The 6,078-nt window shown below is 35.8% G+C and overlaps 1 protein-coding gene and 1 long non-coding RNA gene across 2 annotated transcripts in view; one reads left to right on the forward strand and one right to left on the reverse strand.

Annotated features, from left to right (window-relative positions):
- LOC107699359 (bis(5'-adenosyl)-triphosphatase-like) overlaps positions 1 to 6,078 on the reverse strand; it is a 308,330-nt gene that overhangs the window by 108,458 nt on the left and 193,794 nt on the right. The window lies entirely within an intron of this gene.
- Positions 3,308 to 6,078, forward strand: part of LOC107699360 (uncharacterized) — a 6,442-nt gene continuing 3,671 nt past the window's right edge. Inside the window, exons 1-2 of the long non-coding RNA XR_001635455.1 lie at positions 3,308 to 3,318; positions 6,039 to 6,043. This is a non-coding gene — a long non-coding RNA (uncharacterized LOC107699360). The remainder of the gene's footprint in view (positions 3,319 to 6,038; positions 6,044 to 6,078) is intronic.

Consider the following 6,078-nt stretch of genomic DNA (forward strand, 5'->3'; position numbering starts at 1 on the left):
AAAATCAAACAAGAATCATATTGACAGTAATGTACTTGGAAATGGAAATTCAACGAGGCATTTCAGACAGTTTAAAACCAAAGATTGTGCTTTGGCCCACAGATTTCAGATTCATTATTGTACATGCAAGTTTTGTTTGTTTTTACAAACAACATGCCAGAGATGCGGTCCATACAAATTAACTACTGAACCCAGAACATTCCTTAAGGAATCAGTCCTGTTTAATACCTAATTTAGTGCCCTATTAAACCACAGCATTGCATTGCACCAGTACGAGATGAAGCTCCACGTGGAATTAAGGCTTGTTTTAAAACAAGGACAATATCAGATCCAGTTTTTCCTCCTCTTTTTTAGGGAAGAGTGAAAGCGAGGAACTCCATTAAATCAATTAGACAGCTCATTAATGTGTAGAGACACGCTGGCCAAATATCCAAATCACTCATGGTGTTCTCCTGCATCGATTGAAATACTTTCAAAAAACACTGACAGAAACTCTTAAATTCCCTGCTGGCCACAGTTGAGACCATTTACAATCTGTTTATCAGACTACTTACTCGATGTTTTTAAATACAAAATAATATTCTTGAAAGTTAAAGGCTCGTTTGCTGTCCTTCAACAGACCCGACAGGTAGTTCTCTACAATTCATAGCTTAAAGTACGAATAGTTCCAGAAAGTCCTTTAAAATATTCTATCAAGCTGAAGGTTAACTGATGTGTCCTTCCACGGTTGAATGCGGGACAGCGCATTTGGAATCAGATATGATTTTATATTTTATTTTTATGAGACTGCCCTACCCAGCAATAGGCCTACAAACTCGGAGTGCGGAGAGGGCCTTCTTTTATTTGAACTGACAGATTTAGCTTTTTCTCGCATTAAACTCAATTTGAAAAACCATTCGCTACTCATTTTATTACCATAATGTGATGTATTTATGAGTGAAACAAGATATTCAACAAGAAAAAAAAAAGAGCAGGGGCAAACTTTATTTATTATAATTTTTTTAAACACCAGGAATTGACTGGATTGTGAAACATAAGTGTAAGGAAAAAGAAATATAAAAGAAGAAGAAGAAGAAGAAGAAGAAGAAGAAGAAGAAGAAGAAGAAAGAGCTTTATTGCCAAGTATGTTTGCCTTTTCCACGACATTCTAATTTATTGAGATGCACCTGTACATAGACACATATGCTAAAGTGCCATGAGATAAGACTGTGACTAAAGCCATGATGCAATCAGCCAATCAGAGAGAGGCACATCAGCAAGAGCCGAGCTGAATGCTGTTATCTGTGGTGGATGGAGGTGAACCAGTGATTTTTGCTACACTGCTTTCAGCATATTTTAATATTGGGCTTTCAGATCTAGCAAATCGATTCCAAGATATATATATCCTGCTCCTTCAAGGTCAGTAGAGGATCAATCATTACCTATGAGTTTGTCTGCCAGACCTGATCTCATCTCTCTCTCTCCCTTTCTCATTACCTGCATTAACATGCACTGAATTAGCTCACCTCGTTGGGTTTCAAAGCCACACTTTCCCTCGATACAACAGAGTGACCTCACCATGCACCGTACTAGAATCATAAGGATATTTATTCTGAGATTCATAAACAATAAGTTCATTACCATCACACACTATTATAAGATTAATTCACGTAAGCTGGGCCACTTTTTCAACAATTTCATTTAATTAGATTTAAAATAAAATAAAATAAAATTCAGGATTTAAAATTAATAATAAATAAATCATATATTCAGTTAAACTGGGGTTATTTTTTTCACAGCAGTCTAAATGGCCAAAGTGGCCCAATTTACTTCTACAGTATTGTAAAATAATGGCAAAACATATAAAATGCAAATTCCTAGTCACTCTTCCTAAATGTTGTGTCCTTTATTGTTGTGTTTACACATGTGCAACAAGCTAACTGGGCTCCATGGCAGTAAAACTGGGGGAGCGATCGTGTTTGAGCGAAAAACGTGTCGTAAATCTTTAGCGTCTTAAATTAAGCTTTCATATCCAGAGAGATGACTCTGATGTGGTTGGTAATGGGTCTGTGAAATGCAGAATGTACCCTCAGCGCTTTAGCTCCAGATGGGACGAAGAGCGTTAGCTGCACATCTTACCAAACGCTCACAGATGTAACCACAATGGTAATAAACTATCCAGAAACTTTTAATTTTGTCCAAACTCTTGTCCCAGAATCTAACTCAAGATAAAATAGACTAAACAGAGAAAATATAACCTACAATAACTGATATTAGCAGTTGAAGCAGACTATATGTAAAAACAATTACTATTTATATTCATATCTATTGCAATTTAATTTATTACAAAAAAATACAGTAGGGAACTGGAAAAACTTTATTCTTAAATCACTTGAAAATTATACGGTTCATAAAACGCTGTATAAATACATAGTAACTTTTACTGTGCTATATATTTATAGAACATTTTATGAACTGTAATATTTGTAATCTGTAAGTTATTTTTAAACATTTATTTAACTGTGTTTATGAGGTCACTCACTTAAAACTGCCATTTTGACATCATTTTGTGTGCTTTTGTCCACGAAAGATAACTCAGTGTGCTACTGGCGTGCTGTGTGAAGCAGCTTTCTGTGCGTGTGTCAGATGCCTGTGCTCACAGACAGCTGATCCACAATTATTGGACTATATTCGTATTATATTTTATTTTACCTGTTAGTGATGTCTTAATTATTTAATGTATGTTCAAATAAATCTGTTATGAAACAAGCTATGAGAGCCACTGTGTAAATTAATATAATTCAACAAATATAAACTGTCTAATTTAGAAGTTAATTAAAAAACGTATAACCCGTACGGTTAAACGACAGCAATTTTAATTTATCGATAAGTTAAATCCAATAATTAAACAACATTCTAATTAGAGATATTATTAGTAGTAGTAGTGGTGGTACTAGTAGGCTAGTAGTAGTAATAAATATGTTGTTATAATAAAATGAATAATGAATTTGTCATACCTTATACCGTCTATGTATATATATATATATATAGTCCTCATTTGTAAGTCGCTTTGGATAAAAGCGTCTGCTAAATAACTAAATGTAAATGTAATTTATATACTGTATATTAGGAAGTTCATTATCACTTTCCTCTGAACAGAGTAAGTGGTATACAGGTGTCCATAATGATTCAGACACTGACTATATTAACAAGAAACAGGCTCAAGCAAGCACATGACTGCATTTAGCTCTCACATGCTGGAGAAATACAGTAGCAGAAGCAACTCAAAAGCAGGTTATGGCCTGCTACACAAAGATACAGCATTTTGACATCTCTGTGGTATTTCTTCAGCAGACTCAGCTTCAAAAAGCAATGCATTGTGGGTGCTTGTTTTAAAATAAATAAATAAATTGGATCCACATGCAAGTTCGGACCTGTAAATGGCATGCATAATTCAAAAGAAAACAACTGTGGATTGAATTTGTCACACGGCAGGACTTCCCCAGGGAGATTGGGCCTATAGAATCGGGCCACCCACCAATCCCAAGAGAAGATTTACAGATTCTCCCCCGCCATAGTTTTTCGCTAGTCTCGTCTTCCGTCTATACTGCTTCATTAGCGTTTCAATCATTCTCTTTCCACCAGACTTCATTAAAATCACTCATAAGGACGCAATGGCCTCGTGCTCTTTTCTGCCAGTCAGTGTGATGCATTTTGGCGTCTGGAACAGAGTAGATTCCAGACAGCACGCAGAAGGTTTTAATTGTGTTCATATTGTGCACACACCCGCAGCTTTGAGGAGGAGTGCAGGAAACATGCTGGCTAACAGGCTGTGTTCATCTCCAATTCATTGAACTTTACTCTTCATTTACATCAGCAAAACTACAGATGTTCAAACACTGGGAGCACACTCATAATAATGTCTGTCAGGCTCTTCCCTGTGGCTTCGGTTTGCTGTTGGCTATGTAGGATCTCTGTCTTCGAATGGACCCACTTACACTATTGAGTCACACATGAAACAATCACATTCCATTGAGACAAACTGAGGAGCACCCTATGCAGCCATCTGCGGTCGTAAAACTCATGCAGGGTCAGTGAAGTGTTGAAGCAGTTCCTGTACTATCTAGCGTATCATCTCAAGAGACTCAAATAAAAACAGTGCTTAAACCCTAACTCAAACTAGGATACAAAACTATCTTTGTTTTACGGGCTTTCAAGGACCAGATGCGTGATACCCCTGACCATTTAACATTATGCGCATAACAGGGCAACCAGATTCACAAATAATATGTTGTGTGTCTTATATATATATATATATGCTTGATATGTTTCATGTAATCGGTGCAACTTTAATCAGTGTTTATCACCCTTTTTAGGAAATAAGGTTATTAAAATGTGTGTAATATGTGAAGTTTAATCTAGCTCTTTCTCTCTTGTCGCATGATAATGACATCTACCTGGGCACCAGTGAACCTCGGAGAGGTTTGCTCCTAACCATCCACCCTTAAAATAAAATACACGTTTGGGCTCTGACAAGGCTCAGAAAAAGCTCCCGTCCAACCAAGGTCAGTGGTTATCATTCTTAGCATGCATCACAATGTCCAGAGAAAGAGAGTGACAGATGACATTTTGAGATCCATATTTCAGCTCTGTAAACTAAAGTAAAGTAAAGTAAAAATATGTAATATTGTTTAAAAAATAAAATCTTATTTTTATATTTGAAAAAATAACAAATATAAAATAAAATAAAATAACATAAAATGTATAAATTTAACTAAAATAAAATAATCCAATAAATAATCTAAAATAAAAAAAATATTTCATCGTTTAAAAAGATAAAATCTTATTTTTACATTTTAAATAAATAAAATAAAATAAAATAGAATAAAATAAATTGCCTTTACACATATAAAATTACTAGCACTTAGAATTTGGTAATATTAAAAAAATAATTTCATTTAAGTCTTTAATTGTAATTTTTTTTAAATTGTAACAACATATTTAGTTCATAAAAAATCCTGTGCATAGCATACAGTACATTCAAAAGTGATGTAAACATTTTTAAGAAAACCATGCATAAAATCCATTCATCTTAATTAAGAAAACCCAGAAAAGCTATGCCAAGCAAAAATAAAAGCTCTGCATTTTTGGTATGCATAAATTGCAATACCCACAGTGCAAAAATCAGTGACCCTTAGATAACATTTTGGTTTCCATATATCAGCTATCTAAAGCCTTATTTATGCTTAACATATTTGAATATGAGGGACTGAGCACCAAATGTGACATCTGTGCTGCTATTGCTCAGTTTTACCATGCCAAGGTGGTTTATAACACCTGGTGAATGCAATCCGTTAGCATTTTCATTCATTTAAATTGAAGCTGCTCTTCTATTACAAACTAAATGACTACTTTTGAAAATCCGTCAATAGAAAAACAGACGTATTGTAGGCAGAAAGGAGCAGTTGTGGAATCTACCAGCAGATGCTAACTGCTAACCAATCAAACTTTGACCCCTTGAGTTATGCACATCCAAATCTTTGTAAGCATGCAGAGTTTTGTGTGCAGTTTCAATCCTATTGCACAATTATGAGGCAAGGGTCAGACAATGGCAACAGGTATATAGAGGGCAAGACACAAGAATATTCCTAGGGCTAGCGTGGGTCTACGATCGGCGAACAGAATCAACAGGGCGAGACTAGAGGGATAAATCCAGGTACAAGGCAAAGGTCCAGGCAGGGGCAAACAGTATTTGAATAGGGCAAGACGAGAGGGGGATTCCGAGATACACAGGCAAAGATCAGGACACGAGAAAACAGACAAGGCAAGACTAAGATAAGGCTATGAAAAACTAGACAGGCTCCGTAGAGTAGCTATCGCTATGAGAGTGATAAACGCTATACAATACTCGGCAGTTTGAAAGGGATCAGAGTGAGTGTTATATAGTGAATGTGTGATTGGTTACAGCTGTGTGCAATCAGTGCTGTGTGCAATCAGTGCATTTGGATGATGGGATATGTAGTCCGGGATGACATGCAACAGTTTGTGTAGTGCGAGAGTCAATGTAATGGAAGGGTGACCTCTGGTGGTGAGTGAATT

The sequence above is a fragment of the Sinocyclocheilus anshuiensis genome, unplaced genomic scaffold (genome assembly GCF_001515605.1).
Source record: "Sinocyclocheilus anshuiensis isolate Anshui unplaced genomic scaffold, SAMN03320099.WGS_v1.1 scaffold42, whole genome shotgun sequence".
NCBI lineage: Eukaryota > Metazoa > Chordata > Actinopteri > Cypriniformes > Cyprinidae > Sinocyclocheilus > Sinocyclocheilus anshuiensis.